Genomic DNA, 20729 nt, shown 5'->3' on the forward strand with positions numbered 1-20729 from the left:
CTGACTCCTCAACCTCCTTGAAGCATTCTGGGAGTTTTAGTGCATTTTTTTTAATGCTAGGCCTTGCTTAGCATAAGCACTCTCTCACAGCAGCGTTCAAACTGCCAACAAGATGTTGATGGGGATTTGGTGGGAGATATTGCATTAGTCAAGTATTCTATGGATCTGTTATAGCATAACCAATTTTCAAAAAACCAAAACCCAGCCCATTTTAAGACGAACACAAACCCTCAAAAAATGTTTTGAAGATGTTTTTTAATCTTCCTAAGCCCTGGGGCTGTGCTAATTCCAAATGCCCCCTACCCTACCCATACCCTGAGTTCCTTATTTTGGGCTCCGTATGCTGCTTTTGGCAGTGGTGAACAGCTGGCTGCAAATGCAGACTAGGGTTTGGTTAGGTTAGGTGGCTTTCAACTTTTTCTTATTATGAATGGTAGCCCTGGCTTCTTAAATCTTACCTTCTGTGTTGCATCATGCACATTTCTTCTATATATTATGCTGACAAATACTACATAAAATAAATTTTAATGTGCTTCCAGTGCATGTACATGTATATAGTTTTACACCAGAAAAGTTAACTTAGTAATGTTAAATTTATTGCATGTTATGTATCCAGCTGAGTTCTTTGGGTATTGAAAAGGATATTAGGCAGATAGTCAAAATGTTGGTAGAATTCCTTTTTAACATTAGCATAGCTCTCCTGATTCATGTGGGGTAGCTAAGGAGATTGTCTTTAGCTCCCTGATTCTTGCCATGATGATTAAGGGAATTTGCTTAAATACTTTATTTCATGTGGTATAGCTACTATAAAGAGATTAGGTTTACATTCTGTTTCCATGTGGGACCGCTAAAGAGATTAGCTTCTCATTTCATGACACAATAACTAAGGACACTTGCTTTAGCTGCCCACAAAGTTGTTTTATGAGCTCTTGATTTTTCCTGACTCATATTTCATTTTCTTTTTTTTTTTTTTTTCTGTTCTCAATGACCACAGTGTGTTTTGGTTGTTGTCAAGCATTGTGTCCTATAATTAGGATATGCACAAATGGCACACATTAAGCTTTTTTCTTAGGAAATTTATACTCATGAGAAGTGGTGTGGTTGTACCAGAATGTCAAGCTTCTTTGGACATTCTCCTGTGCTGTTGAATATAACAATATAAACTTTGGAATTATTTCACATCAAATACTTAAAAATGTCTACCTGTATCCTACATATAAGATTGAGGTAAATTACGTCATCTTACATGCAAATCAGTGATATCCATTTCCAGAAGCCTTAAATACTTGTGATCCTGTCAAATGATATAACAAATAAAGTAACGGGAAAGCCAATACAGAAGTCTGTATCTTTTTTGGGTCAGTCCTGTAATTACATTATTCATCCTAGGCAGTGGTATGTTAAAAGAGTAATATTTTTATTCACAATTGTGGCATTGCCTAAAGTAATTTTACAGTTAATGCTGGCTGACATCATATTTGACGCAGGAACTTTGTTAATCCCATGATTTTTTTAACAACCTTAAAAATAAAAGGAGATGTAGATTTCCTACCATGCCCTGAACTCCATCCAAGTTCCTGTTTCCTATAGAACAAGGAGGGGCAAATCTAGTCTACCTACTCATTATCTAAGTGTGAACCTCTTCTCAAGGTTCTGAAAGGTGGGTTCCTCCTGCTTTGTATGAATTAATCTTAGATGAAAGCATACTACAAAAGTAGATGTGTTAGCAGTTTTTCAGGGTAGAAATGGGATAAGAGCTACTTGTTAGCCTAATGGGTGAAACAGGATCTGATCACTCTGTTGACATGGGAATACATTTCCTGTGTACTCCTGTATGAATACACAAGGAAAAAAATTGGCACCAAACTACCTGCAAGTGCAACTACTGTAATCACTAGAACTTAGTTGAGTGTAGGCTAAAATTCCCGATAGAATCCCCTTGAATCTTGGGCTTTGTATCCAATGTCTTTTGCCCCTACATCTGGTGTTTCACAGAAGCCAGTGAAAGGTATTTACCTTTGTTTACCAAATGGATATAATGCTATTGAGTCTAAAATCAGTAACCGCTGTGAACTATTTTGCTTTTGTCATATGCAGGAGGAATGGCTGAAAAATCCTAAACTTATTCACTAAGCCCTTCAACTATGGCGCATTCCTTGAATTTTATTGATAAAATTAGTGTAGTTGTAGTTACAGTAGAGAGAGGTAGTTAACCATGTTAGTCTGAAATCCGTCAGGGGGCATGATAGAAATGCAACTTAAGCATCTCCTGATTTAGTTTATAAGCTTTTCTGAGCCCATGATGAGTTCATGATGAAGATGGTGATCACAACATCTGATGTAATTGGCTGTTACGAGAAACTATCTTTAGCTAGTGAACACTTTATTAAGTACAAAAAAAACTGTAGAAATTATTTTTTCCTGTTCTGTCTGCTCCTTTATTCAGCACAAAACAACTATGTGGGTAACACGCATCTTTCTTTTGCCTTTCTTTGATAGAAGTATCTTGGGTGCTTTCTGAACTACAAAAATATAACAAGCACTGCATGTGGTGTATTTAAATGGCATGCAGAAAAGTGTTGTTTTCAGTCTACCAAAAGTACATCTCTCTTAAATGGGAGTTGTTAGCATGGTGACTACAAGCAAAATAAAAAAGAAAGTGATTACTTTCAGCACTGTGGAAAAGACACTTCTGGGTAAAGCTCTCTAAAGGGTATATTGTTAGATATCTCCAATAAACAGGGACCTACCAAAATAATGATTTTATGTTTTTTGTGGAAACTGTGAATTTGGTAGGTCCCCCCATGAAGTATTCTGTTCCCTGTGAAAAAGTGCATGGACCTTGAAAAAGCAGAAAATGACAGTGGGCTGAGGGGGAGGGGGAAGGATGCTGGGGAGGGTGCAGAGGAAGACTGCTGCAAACAGAAAATGGTAAGAAGATCTGGTGTCTTGCAGTGCAGGTGAAGGGAGAGGGAGGAGATTGATTGAGAAGCTCTGGAGATCCCACCTGTCCCTGGAGATTGACAAATGGGCCTCTGTCAATCTCTGGGGAGGGGCAGGAGAGCCCCCCCCCCCCATGCCTCTAATTGGCTAAGAAGTCCCACCTATCCCCAGAGATTGACAAAGGCCCATTTGTCAATCTCCAGGGACAGGTGGGACTTTTAGGGCACCTCAGTCAGAGGCATGGGGGCATGGCACCATGAAAATGACTCTTGACACTATGCTGGGTCTGTGAAATATGAATGCAGCCTCCATGAATTAGGTCCCTACCGATAAGGTATAACTCGTACTCTATGGCCAGGTCATATAACTAATTAGATTTTATTTTCTGAGGGCTATTTTTATCTTGGCTTCATGAAGAATATAAAGTTGCATACTGAAAAATCTATTTATGCTCTTGCATACCAAATGCAGTGAAATATACAAAGAATTCTTTGAGCTATATAACAGTGCATGCTGTGAATCTTGGAGATTTGGTTTTGAGATGCTGAAAAGCTAAACAGACATCAGCAACCCCTGAAGCAGAGGGTAGCTTGAAGGGCACTACATGCAGTGACCACAGAAGTCTGGTATTCTGTTTTCTTCTAACTCAATGTCTCAGTTCATTTTGTCGTTCTTCCTCCCACCCCCCTCCCAAGTATCTGTCAGCAAGGTGGCCAATTCTCCTCTTGTAGCAGTATCGGTTAACTTCCCTTGGCAATCTGTCTGTTTCTTATTCATTTTGCCATTCTCTCTGCCATGTATTTATGGCTGCAAGTAACAAAACTTAGCCAGCAGAGAGTTTTCAGTTTTCTTATTGTGAAAATGTTATTTTTAAATACAATAATAATTTTAATACATGTGTATGTATACATTATATAACCACATTATAGGCTACATGTGTATGTATGTAGTCTGGTTTACTGTTTACATTATAGTCATTATGTATTTTGGAACATTCTATCATCATATGATGATAGAAACTTTAATATTAAACATATATCCTCTTTTTGTTGGTTAGACTGTATAAAGACCCAGATAGTTCTAACATTTAGCTGCTTCTTCGGTTTTCATCACTGTTTGACAAAGCTTCTTACCCTGAACAAACATAACATAGTGGCCTAGGATTTGTTCTTTTGGTGTCCTTCTGTCTTGTTCATACTATTTACAGTTCCTTCTTGTATCCCAACAAAATTCACATAGCCATCATTAAGTAGGCTTCTATTCCATGTATGAATGTACGTATGTATGTATCCATGTATTTATTTATACAGTACTTGTATAGCCTTCAAGGAAAATGTTCACTCCATCCACTAGTTTTGAGGGCTTTGAAAACAGCAAAGGACCCTGCTAGAATTCTTCCTGCATGCAGAATGAAACCCTTTTTCTTAGAGGGCTGTTTATGCCATGACTGTTCACATCCAAAGATACTTTCTTGCAAATATTTAATCAAGAATATTTCTGCATCTTATTTGATTCCACGGTGTCCACATTAATGTTTAGAAACCATTTTTTAAGATATATTAATTAATTTGTTGCTTAAACTCAGCAACAGGCATCCCTAGTAAATCCTGCCTCCCATCCCCATTTCATTCAATACAGGTTAACTGGTATTTTCTTATTGACCTTATATCTGTGCATTGCTGAATCAGTTGGTATGTTCTATTTTGATGTTAATTGGGCATCTGCTGTCATTGGTAAGTGGTTTGTAATTCAGTGTAACAGGATCAGAGAGACTGAGCAGTAAAGAATCGCCTTCCAGGTAAAACCTTAAACAATTAAAGTGATTAATGGATGTCAGGTGATTAAACAAATTTGCTATAGTTAATTTAAGAATAAAAAATTGGGAATTTATATGCTTAATTAAAAAACAAATGAAGACACCATCTAAATTGACCCTTCATGTCCCCACACTGCTTAAATTGTTGGTTATTACAAATGTGTATTCCACATAGTTTATATTTTGGAATGTAAATGAGGTAGATAATGTCTATCAAATAAGTGTCATAATAGCTAGGAGATATGCTAGTTCCTGGACTGCTATTTGGAGATAAAAAAAAATATAATTCATATTTTAGTGAAAGGTCAAATTGATGGCAAACCTTTGTGGTTAGTTTTTATATAGGGTTAAATGAGTTATTGTAACTTGATAGATGTTACTTCCATCATGTGTATAGCATGAATAAAGTGCTTGGGGTTCAGAGGTGATAACAACACTCTGTCTTGATAGCAGGATTTTACTGATGAATAGGCATAGGGTGGGCATAGCTTCAAGGCCAGGTATGCCTATGGAAGCTTACTGTCCCATTCCAAACACTTTATTATTCAAATTATGCTATACTTGAAACATCTCTTTATCGTGGAACCACAAATCTGTCGCGACTCTGGTGGGTGTGGGTTATACATTTTTTTTATAAAAGTCTGGTAAACATGAATATATGGGAGAGATAATAAATTGTTGCTGAGAAGATTGCAGTTGTACTTAGGAACATGGAATAATAATCTTTAAATACGCTCAAATTTTGACCCTTTATTGAATGATAGTGGTTCATAAGATAATGTAGAGATAAGTGGATAAACAGTGCAAAAGGAATTTGTAATATTTTTGAATCCATGTCTTACTTATTGAGCCTTAAAACTTCCCTGGTTACTCTAGCAGAGTTTCTCCTTTATCATGTGCATTTTTAGGGCTACGTCACGTGGGACAGTTAGCACATGTTAAATGGAAATAAAATGCCATCATCTGGAGGATTGAACAGAAGCATGCATTTTAAGTCAGGAGTGGGCAACTATTTGGGCTGGAGGGCCACTTAGGGAGTTTGAGCTATTAGGAGCTGTAGAGGAGGGTGCTGACCTGGTCTTGGCCTTCCGTCACACTTGTTCATATTGCCTGGCATGGTGCGGGAAGGGGGAGAGGCCTGAGGATATGCCATTTGATCCTATCCAGCACTAGGCCCTTCCTCCCTATACCTACCACTGGGGACCAGGGCCAGGGCTAGGCTGAGACTGGGATTGTGGGGCGATGGCAGCTTGGGGCAGGAGTCTGGGACTCCATGGTAGCAGCACCCATCACAGGGATGTACAGGAAGTGGATCACTGCTCTGCCTTGGGCCCTGGGCCTGTGCTGTTGCAATTTTGTGATTCCAGCCCTGGCCTCACCCTTGCCTGCCTGCCCTGCTCCTGGATACTGCTCCCTGCCTACAGCTCCATCCTATCCACCTGGTCGAGTGCTCCCTGCCTGCAAGGGTCCTGGACCAAACTCTATGGGAACCCCTTGCCCACTCCACCCAGTGCCTGTGGTGGTGGGAATGGGGCAGACAGGCCAGGGCTCCCAGGTAGTGGGGCTGAGTCTGGCAGCAGCAGTAGAGACACTGGCAGTAGCAGCCAGCATGTCAGGGCAGAATGAAACTCCTGCTGTGGAGCCTGCCAGGAAGCTGAGTCCAGCTGGTAAGTCTGGCCACCATTTCCCCCACTTGCCCCACTGCCCTGCAGAGTACAGCTCCCAGCATGCCACACACATGTGGATAGGGCAGGCTGCGCTCCACAGTAGGCAGCCCATCTGAACCTGGGGGTGGCAGAGTGGCTGCACACACCACAGCTCAGGCTGTCCCCTGTGCCTGGGTTGGGCAGGGTTGAGGGACTCGCCATGGGCCAGACAGAGTCACTCAGCAGGCTGGATCCTTCCTGCAGGCCATATTTTCCCCACCCCTGTGCTAAATATTCTCATATTGTATCATATTGTTGCAGAGTTACCCCTTGCTTGATATGGCATATCTGCAGATCATGTTAAGTAAAACATGTTGAGCTAAGGTGGGACTGCTCCATGAAGATAATATGATCAGGTGTACTCCCAGGGCTAGTACCCACAATGCTGTGATTGTGGGTGCCAACCCCAGGAGTACAGGCAAGTCTCAAACTGGTTCCCGTGGGGTCCTGGCGCTGTGACTGAAAACCAGCAAAGTGTCCTTGTGACATGGACCTTAGATAGCTTTGTACTTCTTTCTTTCCCCCTCTGCTTTCTTCCCAATTAGTTTCCCTCTGTGTTTGGGTCCTTCCTTTCAGATTTTTCTCTTACTGATGATTCCAGTCCTCTAATATTGGGGTCGTCTTTAATGTATGTATAATTATTCCTTTTAATGAAGATATCTAGATGGGCCTCTCTCCTTAGAGCTAATTCTACAAATCTCCGTAATATTACAAACAAAGCGGAGTTAGCACACTGTGACCCACAAGGTTTCTGCACTTATCCAGACAATTGTAGGCTTACACAATGTCAAATGGAACAATAACTTTAAGATGGGTATTCATTGAGGTGGAACTAGCTGCTTGAAAGTGTGGAGTGAGAAAAGCTGTCATTGACTCCACTGTTTGTTTATTTTAATGTATACTAATTATAACATATGTCTATCCAAGGTTTTGGCCTCTCATCTATTTTAGTGACCTTCTAAAAAAGGGTGCATTAATTCCTTCAGATGAAATGCAGGGAGACAACATGAATATAACTGAACTTCTACAATCCATCCTCCTCTGTTTACCAAGCTCTCTTTACTTAGTCTGCTCCAACACCCAACATTTTACCATCCCATCTAGACTGCTTCAGTGGCATGTATAATTGTGGCATGTATAATTGTCACCGTTGAGAGTTCTACTTCCTTCTTTTAAAGAAACCCTGAATACAAAAGTAACAGAAATGAAGAACTCATTCTAATCCCTCATTGGCTTAGTGATTCTTAAACTTGTGGTCTGCATACCTCTGGTTATTCTTATAGCAATGGGTACCACTTTCAGAAGTTCGTGGGGTGTGTGTGCTAATGACAAATTTTGAAGGTTGATATTGTACCTTTGCCCAAAAACCTTTGGGTCCCCTAGTGTAGGTAATGGGCAGTGCTGGTAGCCTAACAGTTTAATGGCAATAGTCACATTTCTTGGCCTAGAATATATGATGCTTTGCAGTAAAGATCCAGAAGGTTTCTATCATACAAAGTGTGTAACATCTGAGCAGAGAATTACTTCATACAAAGGTTGGCTAGATTTTAGTTTCTTGAGTATATATAAAATGCTTCTATGACTGATTACACCCATTGCATGAAATACTTGAAAGAGCTGTAGGATGATAAATTCATGGGATTCAGTTGCTCTAACACAGTTAGATAATATATAAGGACCAAACTCTCAATACCTTTAAGTTGTAAGATTTATATTTTAGCTATGCAAACGTGACTTTATCTTGTTTAATATTTGGACCAAGCAAATAATGAAATGGTACTTTTTTAGTAGTGTAGAAGGCTTCTCACTTGAACATATCAGTTGTTGACAAAAGGATACCATGCCTAAATGTTCATCTATTCAGTAGATTTGGATTTGCATCTTTAGTAAAATTCATTTTCCAGAATAGGGAATAATGTATAAAATAATGCATGCAATTAATAGAAGTGACGTATGAAAAGGTAATTGGTTCAATTGATTTGATGAAGATTACAGTATTTACTCGAATCCAAGAGTAATCCAAGAGTAATGAATGGGCTTTTCTCCATTCAACATGGGATTGTAAGCCCCTCCATCTTGGATTTGAGTACAAGACAGTGGGAGAGGCTCTGGATTGAAGTTGGAGTTGTTGCCCCTTCCCTGCTGCTGCTAACCCTCAAACATTGCTTCAGCTTCCACTTGGGCACAAAGCACATGTTTTCTTCCAGCCCTGACCTAGGCAGGCAGTGGTGGTAGCAGTCAGAGCGGCAGCCCCAATTCTGGCTCCAAAGCTGCTGGGGCCGCATCACAGTAACTGCTGCTGCCTGGCTGAGCGGAGGTATGGAATGGGATAGGATCAGAGCAGGAGCCCTGAGAGAGGTTCATGCTGGGGCCAGGCAGGGGAGGGACACTGGGGCAGACATAGGGGATGCAAGTGGCAAGGAGGGCATATGTTGGGGGTGGGTGCATGCAGCCTCCCTCCCTCCCCTGCTCCCTGCCTCCATACTGCTTTTTCTGCTATAGTTGTACACACCACAGTACAACTGTGGGAAAGAGTTATAGTTATAGTTGTGGGAAAGATGCATTTAAGATGACCCTCCAATAATTAGATTCTATATATGGGGAAAATAATAACATTTATGATTTTTTCCATATTTAGAAAATCTAAGTACGGGGGAGTTGTCTTAAATTCAAAAAGTTGTCTTGGATTCAGGAAAATAGGATAGTCAAGAACTCTATCGGTATTGAAAATTAATGTAGTATAATAAACTACAATGGAACTTAATAAACAGGCAAGATGTTTTAGTAAAATATTGTTTTCTGTGAAATTCAATATTTTTTACAACATGAACTTGATAGCCTTGTTGGTACAATGCAATTTTTATAAAAGGTATCTACATCAAAAGAATCAATAAAGTGAAGCAAGCAAGGGTTCAATAAAACCAGTGATTTTTATAGATGATAGTACCTAGTTAATCATAGAATCATGGAAAACTAGGGTTGGCAGGGACCTTAGGAGGTCATCTAATCCAACCTCCTGCTCAAAGCAGGACCATCCCCAACTAGATCACCCCAGCCAAAGCTTCATCTACCCAGGCGTTAAAAACCTCCAAGGATAGAGACTGAAACCTATCTTGGTAGCCTGTTCCAATGCTTTACTACCCTTCTAGGCCATGTCCAGACATGAGTAGACATTTGGTTCCCTGGGGACAAGTAGCGTTGGTGCACCTTGCACCACTCTTTCTTGTCCCCAGGGAACACCCATAAGACACGTTCTTTGGTGTGCGGCAAGTTGCCCTGGGTGACATAGGGGAGGCTGGGGCCAGCACTGTGCTGTCCCAGCAACCTTACCTGGGTCTTAGGGGCCTCCCAGAGCTGCAGCCATGGAGCCTGGCCTGCTGCTGCAGTGTGGATCCAAGCAACCTTGGCTCCACTTTTTAGCAGTGAATGGTGCCCAGGCATGCACTGCTTTGGTGTTTTTTTTCCTTGCAGAGTTTGGTGGGGGTTTTTTTGTTTGGTTTCTTTTGTTTGTTTTGGGTTTTTTGACACTGGAATATCCAGGGGTCAAAAAAAATAAACATGGGAAAGAAAAACTGGAGCAGTGCACGCTTGAGCAGTGTGTCCTTGCAGCACCACATCTCACAGTCCGGTGTTCTCCGTGCTGAAAATGTGTTTGCAGTGCCACATACTGCACAACCATGCTTGTCTGGATGTGCCCCCAGTGAGAGAGTTCTTCCTAATATCTAAGCTAAACTTCCCTTGCTGCAACTTGAGACCGTTGCTCCTTGTTCTGTCTTCTGCCACCACTGAGTACAGTTTAGTACCATCCTCTTTATAACCACCTTTCAGGTAGTTGAAGGCTACTATTAAATCCCCACTTCCTTATCTTCTCCAGAATAAACAAGCCCTCCACTGGACTCCCCAATTTATCCAAATTCTTTCTGTATTGGGGCCCCCAAAACTGCACACTCTACTCCAAATGTGGCCTGTACTCCAGACATGGCCAGTGCTGAATAGAAGGGAATAATCACTTCCCTCAATCTGCTGGGAACATTTGTGCTAGTGCAGGCTAGTATGCCATCAGTTTTCTTTGCAACAAAGGCAGACTTAACACAGGAATTAGAATCATGATTTACAGGAGAAACATTTCAGTTCAGTGCCCAGTATATAGCGTAAAGGGAGAAATTTTAATTGGTACTGGCATAACATAGGCAGAATAATACTTTATTCATGTTTATTTTTTGAAAGATCAATGTATAGAATGTTAGAGATGATATAAAAGGTAAAGTTGCGTTGATACATAAATCTGTCGAACATTTTTTTCCCCCTCTGTTCCCCTTTTTTCATAGATACTGTATCTTTTTGCTTGTATTGAGACATCTCTCCCTTTACATATTCACTGTGTATTTTATGACTTACACAGTAAACAGGACTCTGAAATTACTGACTTCTTTGCTTGTAAAATCTCTACCACAATGTTGCATGGACTAATTTGTTTATATTACATACATAATCAATTTGAAAAGCTGGGTAAGAGGAATGTCTCTGTGGAAACTTGTTGGGTGTGGACTTCCCTTTTTGAAACCACTAAAATATACATTGTTCCCATCTTCATTCAAACATATTTCCAGCAGCTAGTGAAAGATATGCTGGGGCATCCATTGGAGCAGCAGATATCACATGTAAAGTTCCTACAAGAGGATGTCTGCAATCGTTGCACAGTTAAACTACTCAGTTATGACATATTGCACATGTATTACTTTTATCCACTACAATTCCATGAGAAATAAATGTTATAGTTGTTTTTTAATAAGTTTCTCACTGGGTGCATCTACATGTGAAATGAAGCTGAAGCTGTTTGAGGTGTGGAGTTAACCGCTCCTGTGTCTATACATGCATCTGGGAAGGCAGTATCTCAAGTCAGGACAGGGTAGAGCTGGGCTGGCAGCATACTATAAGCATGTTTATTACAAATCAGTGTTTTCAAATTTGCCTCTCATTCCCATGTGCTCAGGCAAGCAAGGCTTGACAATAAATGGGGGTGGGGTAGATAGGGCTTCAGGGGGAAGAAGTTGGGGGGAGCCATGGGGCAAGAGGGCTATTTGACACCCCTCCCTCCCCTCAAGATTTATCTTTCCTGCTGTACAAGTGGGAGGGGAGCAGCTTTAAAACAAACTTCCATACTTAGTTTTTGTACCTGGAAAAATATAAGAACTTTATACATTTTCCATATATAGAATTTAATTATTGGGAGGATCATTTTATATTTGGGTAAATATGGTGTTAATTACAGATGATATGGTTCACAGTTCCTCTAGAATATTTTTGAAGCAATAAGAAGAAAGAAATGAAAGTTTGAATAATATTAATAATCATCCTTATCTGATACTGGAACATGTTACTACAAATTCATGAATATAAAACTTCTTAGTGTGGTTTTTAAAATGTGTTCCAAATGTGTTTGATTAAATATAATATAATTGAAATCTAATTTTATTTTTAAGTTCTGTAAGTGAATGCAAACAGGCTTCCTTCAGTGAACCCCCTCCCCCACTGCTTCCCTGCCAGTTCCCCACACAGTAGTTAGTCTCCTGGGAGGGAGAAAGTCCTTTACCTAGTCTCTGGTTCCCACCCCACAACCCCTACCACCTCGTAACCCCTCCCTCCAACTCCTTCACCTTTACTGAAGATTAGTCTTGAAATTTTTCAGTTCTTGCTTACATCATAAGTGATATTTAGGCATATTGTAATTCCCAATAGATATCTTGTTCCTGTTACCAGGGCAAAGGAAAAAAGATAGATGGATAATGAAGCAGGTAGAAGAGGGACTCAAAACAGGGCAGGCCCTATCCATTATTGTATATATAAGAATTGCTTACACCAACAGTAACATAACCACTTGTTTACAAAAGGAGTCAACTGATGGTGGCAACTAAGACACCACCTCCAATAACTTTATTCTTCCCTCATCTTTAAAGGAGGACTTGAAGGTATAGTTATTACTTGTTTAACTAAAGATCCACTAAACCTACTCATCATAAATGAAGAGCATACAAATGATATAGAAAACTAAAGATAAATTTTTCACATTTGAAATTTACAGCAGGGGAAATGTATTAATATTAAGAAATGAATAATCAATAGACGCTGTGATTTTTTTTTTTTTTTTAATGCAGCACAATGGAACAAATAGTAAAGTCACTGTGATATTTGTAGAATTAGAGTTTGGATGATGTGGTTTCAGTTTATTTCTATTGTCTTTTTCTACCTGTTGCGTACTAACTGCATTCCAAAATGCTTTTTATTTTCACTGAACTTACTGTCATTTCACTCCTTTTAGCTGAACACAGTAAAATAAGACATGAATACTTGAACTGATAGATAAATTAGTTCTTTAATTATAGACAAGCTTAAGTAATGAAAGAACCGAGAATGATTAAGACTTTCATGTAATAACTTCAACTCATTGATTACTGTTAGTGGGGCAAAATGAGTTTGGGAAAGGATCAATATGTGCTAGACAGCCATGCTCTATCCTGCGTTTTACACAAAATTACCTGTTTCTGGAGTTGTAGGATTTAAGAGCAGGTCTACAATACTGTGTGGGAGGAGAAAGTGTTTTTGTATGTAATAGCTCCTGTTAAACCACATTCATGAACAACTATATATCAGGAAGAAATTATTTTATTTACTATGGGGCTTTGCTGAAAAATTGTCAGCCCTTATGCTGTACTTGAGCCCTTAAAAATAAAGTAACAATCACTATTAATAGGACTTAAATCATCACTTTACACATGCTTCTAGGATCAAAAATTTCTGTCTCTCCACCACTCATTCTACCATAAATGATCCCACTGAATTGCAACCTTACACTTCCAAGAAAGCTCAGCTGTTCTCATGCTGTGTGCAAAGAACTTTGTTGTTTCTAAGATCAAAAGTAAGACAAAAGAAAAATAAAGGCGCAATATAGTTTCCGTATTAAATTCCTCAGAAGTTTTCTTTGTGTACTGTTTCCCTTAAAAGCTACTAATAGTTCACCAAGTTCACATTATTACTGCTTTTATCTTTGATGGAATTTACTCTGGATGCTTCAGCACTGCCACATGATGCCTGTGGCTGACCAGTTGCATTGTAGTTTTAATTGGGGTTTAGTGTAAGTAGCTCCCATAAATTGGGAAAAGCTATCACTGTGTGTGTCACTTATCCTAATGTACTGGTTTTTAATATGGTATGTTATAATACAAGCACAGCAACTTTTCCCCCCATTAGCCTACCTAAGGAGTACAAGAAATGTGTCTGGAAAAAAATCTGCATAAATGCCACAACTTATTTTAGTTAAGTTGCAGAATAATTATTCAGTGAGAAGTAGCTGGAGTTGCTGTATTCTCATCTGCAGACAAAATTTTAACTTAACCTGGTCATCTCTCTGGTCACATATTATATGATCATAGACCTTCCAGGCCTGGACACCTAACTGAAACCATTGATTAGGTGACAACTCTATCAGTTAGAGATGACTCTACAAACAACTACAGTCAGCCTCTGTGGCTTTGAAAGTTGTCATATAACTATTAACGTCAACAAAGTTGGTATCAGTAGCATTTATTTGTATTATAATAGCAACCAACTGTGCCTTCAGATGCAATTACTGTCCTGAAAAGAGAAAACTGGGCAAGAAGCCAAACAATAAAACAAAGACATTTTATTTTATAACTATCAACTAACTTAAGCTTTTTCTTCTACTAACCTAGCCATTAATCAGTTCATTTCTTCTAGGTAACTTGGCAAAAGTGAGTCTTGAGGTACTTGATAGCCTGATATTACAGGCTACTTGACAGTAGAGTACCATGCTTTATAATATAAATAAAGATGTATTGTATAAGATATAATATAAATGTGTGAGTGCATGTGAAGCTGTTCACAGAAGTGAGCAAAACTGGAGATGGAGGCTAATGTGGTTAGTGGAATAAAGGTGACTACTGGCCATAATAAGGCAAAAGTGAACAAGGAAAGAAGTAGAGAATTTTGGAGGTGTTTTGAAAATGAGAGTAAAAATTTAAAATATTTTCTGTAAGAAAAGGAGGAACCAGTAGAAATGTTTGAAGATGGGAGTAAGGCAGCCAGAATAATAGACAAAAAACAGTGTGATAATAGTATTGTTTGGTATCAGCTGAAAGAAGGGATTATGGAGGCAAAACTAGTCAAGTGAGGAGATGACTTCTCACCAAAGTCTTCTGTCAATGGGATCTCAAACATATTAGAAATAACCACAAAATGGATGTGCAGGCTGAGTGAGGTTGATAAATGATTCCTGAGTGACAGAGATGGTGGTATTACTGTTAACATAAATGCTCAGTTTTGACTATGTCAAGCTTATATGGAGGATCAAACTGAGAAGTAATAACAGATCAAGGAACATTATGGAACGCTGGCACTCAAATTGTGGCCTGTGGGCTGGATCTGATTTCTAGAGCAGTCATCTAGCCCATGGAGCTCCCCACGAGTCTGAAAATTTGGCAGCTGGGGAGTAGTGGCAGTGTTAAAGGGCTGGAGGAGAAGGGCCTGAGTACTAGGTCTGGTTGCAAGCCAGGGTTGGTTAGCAGCCCCAGACGTGGCATGCACATCAGATCAAGCTCACAGCCTGGCTGCACCCCACTCATCCAGCCTGTGTTCCATAAGGGTTGAGCCAGGACTACTACAGAGTTTCAAGATAGATGTGAGTAATGCATTTAAAGATTACATTTTTATTGTGATAATCAGTCAGGGACACTGGCACTCTCCACAGTCTTATCCTCTAATGTTTTAATAATTTAAACCTGCTCTGTCTGCCCTTTGTACAATAAACAAGTATGTAACAAATAAGCAGTAAGATCTGTAACAACCTGAACAAATATTTATCCTGTATGATTATACAACCTCTTGTGTACAAAAAAGTCTTTTCTCTAGACTAAAACTATCTAGATCTTTCTGGCCACATCTACATAAGATACTGACTAGACAGTCATTTAGTACTTGCATACCCAAATACTAAATCATTGCACAGTAACTGGAACTACTGCACAGTAGTATCCATGCACAGCTTCCTGGTGACACTGACTGTGCAGTAGCTTGTTACTACTGTGCAGTAACATTGCATCATGGTCATGTAACAAGTTACTATACAGTAGTAACAAGGAAAGGGTCCCGTTCCATTTCTCTACATCCCTTTTAAACTACAGAGTCTAAAACTGCTAGCAATAAATCCCTTCAGGCCTAACTACTGCTGAGTACTGCAAATACTTGTTTTATATACAGTACTTCTATGACTGCAGTCCAAAATTAAATTTGCCTTATTACAATTGTATCACATTTACTCAAGGGCTGATGAGCCATTAGGCTCTTCAGCCTGGAAAAGCACAGGATCGGGGTGATCTGGTGGCCACTTATAAGTTTATCAGGGATGCTTATCAGGATCTGGGGGAATATCTGTTCACCAGAGTGCCCCAAGGGATGACAAGGTCGAACCATCACAAACTCCTATGATCCCTGCTGACTTCCTGCCCCTGGGGCAGGGAACTGGACTCAGTGATCCTCCAGGGTTCCTTCCAGCCCAAATTTCTATGAAATCTATGATTCCATCAAACATGTTTCACCAAAACCCTCAAGTACATTTAATCAATGCCACTGCTTCCCCAGCTATCCCTCATTGTGCATTTGGTGGTTCTTCTCTAGATGTAGCACCTTTACATTTATCTGTGTTACAAATGGGATGGTTTTTTTAGGGGTGTGCAAAGCTTTGGTCACAGATTTGATTCAGAGGCCAAATCAATAGATTGGGAGACCAAAGAAAAGCCTCCAAATTGATTCAGAGATTTGGAGATTCAGAAAGCAGTCTTTCAGGGAAACAGAAACTGAGAAGAGGGAGGGGGAGCAGGGGGGAAAGACTGACATCTGTAGCTGGCCAGTGACTGTGACCTTTCCCTGAGTCCCCTTCCAATCGCAGTGCTCTGGGGAAGGGACATAGAAACAGCATATAAGCCTCTGTCTGCAGCCTTTCTGTCCTTTTTGTGAGCTGTTTCTGCCTGAGCAAAAGAGAGGAAGGTAGAGATCTACCCAGCACTGGGAACACCCCCTAATACAGGCTACCATCCCTGCTGTTTTCATCCAAACCTGCCTTAACACATGTGACATGTTTTGCTTTTACCAGTTTGAGATGTAGTTTCCCAGAAACACCTGCACCTATCTCCTTGAAACTTGGCAGTCTTCATGCCTGTAGGAGGCACTACCATTCCTGCTGTTTTTATCCAAATGACAAAGTTATAGGTATTTCAGATTCCCCATTATGGTCTATGGCCGAATCACTGAATCACGCTGAATCGATTCAGGACAGTGATCAGAATCTATTAATCGAATCACTGTCCTCTGAATCAGCCAAATCCGAATCCAAATCAAGTACTTCCCCATTTGTACAGGCCTAGGCTTTTATGATTTGCTTTAGTTACTTCCAATGATTCTTATGAATTCTGCTGGAATCCTCCCAAAGGTTTCCAACCTCTCTTAATTTTGTATCATCTGCAAGTTCCCTATCACCCCTAGTTTTATGTGATTTGGAAGCTCTCTCTTCTGACATCCAAGTCACTGAATGGGGAAGGTTGGGAGGCTAAAAAATAGCACCATTGGGGTCGGGGGAGTGGAAATAAACAAGGCCTCAGGGTTGAGATGAGTAGCTGGGTTTTTTTAGCCCATCAGTTTTGCTGCAACATGTGTTTGTGATCAGGTTAACCCCTTCAAATATCAAGTGAACCTGATCTCTATCTAAATTCACTGGACTAAGTGCACTAATTTAGATGAGGGTGTCATTTTTGGGCAAATGTAAGCTCTCTGTATGCCTGTACAATTGAGAATTTAGATAGACTTAATCTGTGTTAGGTTGATCTAAATGTATTGCCTGAATTTGACATACATTTTCAATCTACAGGTCCTGGTCTCCATCTTTATTTTAATCTTAAAGGGCCTTTTTCTTCTGATTCTGCATTGTCAGGTACCAGGCTTATATCTAAAGTATACTAATGGATTTGTAGTTCAAATGTATTAAGAGTCTGACAGTCCACTTATGTAATTTACAGAAGAATTCAGCACAAATTCCTGTCCATATTGTAGCATATCTTTTAACATCTAGCCCAGCATAATTTGAAACTTCATTGAAAACTGAGAAGGGCCAATTAAAGGGTTACCTTAGTTACCAAGATATTTCAGATCCTGGTGTTGAGCTTTGGCAGATTCTTTTCAGCTTCCCAGATCCCATAAGCATCTTCCGTTTCTGACTAGAGACCCATTCAAATGAATAGCATTTGGAGAAGGTGGTACTGAAAAATCAGAGGATGCGTGCACAGGAATTTGTGAAAGCTGACACATTGGTAGGTAGCAAAGATACTTGAGGTGACTTTAGGGCATTATAAATGGGGAAAGAACTGACTATAGTTGTCCCTTTGAATATCTAAGGCAGGGAGGTCAGGAATGTGCAGAAGAGCTGTCTTGAATATCCAATGTTCTAGTTTTATTGCATATGCTTTATTGAATATTTCTTCTGAAGGCTTGCCAAACCATGTGTAGATATCGGGCCAGATAACCATAGTTCAGTAAAGGACCATTTTTAACATTATCTGTAACTGAAGAGTAGTTTTTCAAGTATAGTTCCACATACAGTGTATTGTTATAGTCCAATTTAGCAATTCCCAAAAGATAAGATTTACTGTGAGAGGTCCAGATTCAAGAGTGCAAGTAATGAATGTTTAACCAAAGGCTGGCAAAGCAAGATGCTTTTTTGCTTCTCATGTTATCTGTATTTTCAAAAAACAATAGAAAACATGGTCAACAGATGAGTTTTTCCCTTAATGCAGGCAGAAACCCCTTCTTGTCACAGTTTTCCTAGCTCTTTAATATCTTGTTGTTTTAACATGATCCTATTTCACTTATTTATTTGACCCTTACTCTTGTATACATCACCACAAATTACTGTGTTATTTTGACTAAGTGAGAGAATAATATTTTGTAACATGGCAGTATGTAAGTTGGTTACCCAATATATGCATTATTTGAATTACTAAATAATTCAAATTTTTATGCTCTCTTCTTGATGTTGACAACAGAAAAGATACATCAACCAAGAATATGCTGTATCATTTTTCAGAAAATCCTTAAAGGATTTTGTGGCTTGTGGCATTACTTTTAATAGGTAATATGAAAAGTATATCACATTAAGCTTTTGATGGTGGGTGAAAAAGCTAATATAAAAATATTTCATTTTAATGATATTCTCAACTAAGTTAGATTAAACATAGTTATGTTTTATTGCGGATTTTGTAAAAATCTTAAAGCCAAGGCATCAAGGAACTATCCCTAAAAATATCAGACTATCCCTAAAAATATTGGAAACATAATCCTGAAATAAGGCAAAAAGTGTGAACTTTGTGGCTGAGTGCTGGATGTAATATGTTTGAAATTATGAGCAAAGCAGAAAGTCTTGTTCCCTGATTCCTTGATGTTTAGGCAAATTATATTTTATAATCTTTATGTACAGAAAGGTTGCACCCTTTCAATAACAGCCCAGAATTGGCTGTCTGCTTTTAGATTAACTTAAATGTGATTAAAAATATAAATAATAAATGGCTGATAAATAGCCATTTCAAATTATCTTCACAAAATCTTTCAAGGATTTTGGCAGGTAGTCAGTGCGATGTGGTAGTCTTGTGAGGTAGATATTGCATTTGGTTCTTGGCTAAAAAATACATTATTACATACAACTTAAAAATGTCGTATTGATCACACATCTGAGAAGACATGAGTACATTGTTTATTCTAGTAAATGAATGGAAATTATACCTGGGAAGTGTCCCCCTCATTCTAGTTCCTACATTAAAAAAAAAAACAGTTTACGCAGCTCCTGTTTCATCTGATAACCAAGATTCAGCATACTTTAAACAAAAAAGGAAGTATCTATGATATTATGAACTTAAGGGCCTCATGTTCAATTTGAACTGACATATGTTCCTTGTTCATATTATTACTGATTCCTCAGTCATAAATTGGTATGGTTTTGGGGAACATAATGTTCATGGAAGAAAGAGCTGGGGCCTGAGATTTGGTTTTGGAGGCAAAGACTTAAATAAGGGTAAAAAAGCAGTAATTTGTGATTTGCAAACCCAAAATGAAAGGCAAATATTGTGGAAATGGTTCTTCTCTTTGTTAAAGTGTTTGATCCTTTATTAGAGTTACTAGCACCTGTCTTTAAATATTTATTGACACGTAAATAAGCAGAGGCCTAACTAACAATATCAGTACCTGGGACTGGGATGGTGGTGGTTCCAAATGTCACATGGCACTGCAGGATCCTTCTGGTCCCCCATCTAAATGGTCTTACCCTAGTTAAGTTGCAGCAAATAAGACTGGGTAGTCAATCTAAGTATCAAGTAGACTGATGTCTTGCTATAAGCAGATAATGCTATTTAGGTAGAAGCTTTGTGCTAAATTATGATCCCCAGAGGAAATGTGGTATTGCAGTAATCTGCACAAACTTAAATAGAAGTGAAATGCTAGCAAATGCATCTTTTTTAATCCAAATGGTCAAATAAAGCAGGAAACAAATGTACAGATAAATAGGATTGATTGGTTCTCATGCCTGTTGATCTGTAAGACAGAAATAAATGGTAGAGTGCCTGGAAATCCATCCTTTGATTACTTCTTTGTTACCACTCGGGGAAAGAATGTATTGGCCACTTCTTCTTAGTGTAAAAAGTGTGTGTTAATTGGTGAGTATATACAGAAAAGTGACAGTTATTTCTCAGATGACTGTCGAGAGAAAAATGCATGATAAAGTTTGAATGCAAATATAGTCATATTTCCTCATTGTGCAGTGATATGGGAAATTTTTACATATTGTCCACAAGAACCAGGTGAGTAGAAAAATAGCAGTCATGAAGATATGTCCGTGGTATATGTTTGGAAAGAGGAACATAAGGACCTCTCCTAAGGCTGCAGACATGTATTCAGATGAGAAAATTCTCTCAGGTTTGTTCTCCTTGGCTAGGGACAGAAGTTACATATAAGCCAGTTTAAGTGATCAAAAATTGGTTTAAACCTATAACAGAACAGAACTTCAGTACACATAAACCAGTTTCAAAATGGCTGAAACTTGGTTTAAGATAAACCTGGTTGAATGTAGTATCAGACTTAACTGATTTAGCTCAAACTGGTTTATTAAACATCTGTCCCAGACCTCTTCCTGGTTCAAGTTAAATCAGAGTGCC

General features: G+C 39.1%; 1 protein-coding gene across 1 annotated transcript in view; it reads left to right on the forward strand.

The window, feature by feature from the left end:
- Nucleotides 1-20729, forward strand: part of EPHA6 (EPH receptor A6) — a 948424-nt gene that overhangs the window by 91467 nt on the left and 836228 nt on the right. The gene's annotated exons all lie outside the window — the stretch shown is intronic.

The sequence above is a fragment of the Crocodylus porosus genome, unplaced genomic scaffold (genome assembly GCF_001723895.1).
Source record: "Crocodylus porosus isolate Cpor-Errol unplaced genomic scaffold, CroPor_comp1, whole genome shotgun sequence".
NCBI classification, from domain to species: domain Eukaryota; kingdom Metazoa; phylum Chordata; order Crocodylia; family Crocodylidae; genus Crocodylus; species Crocodylus porosus.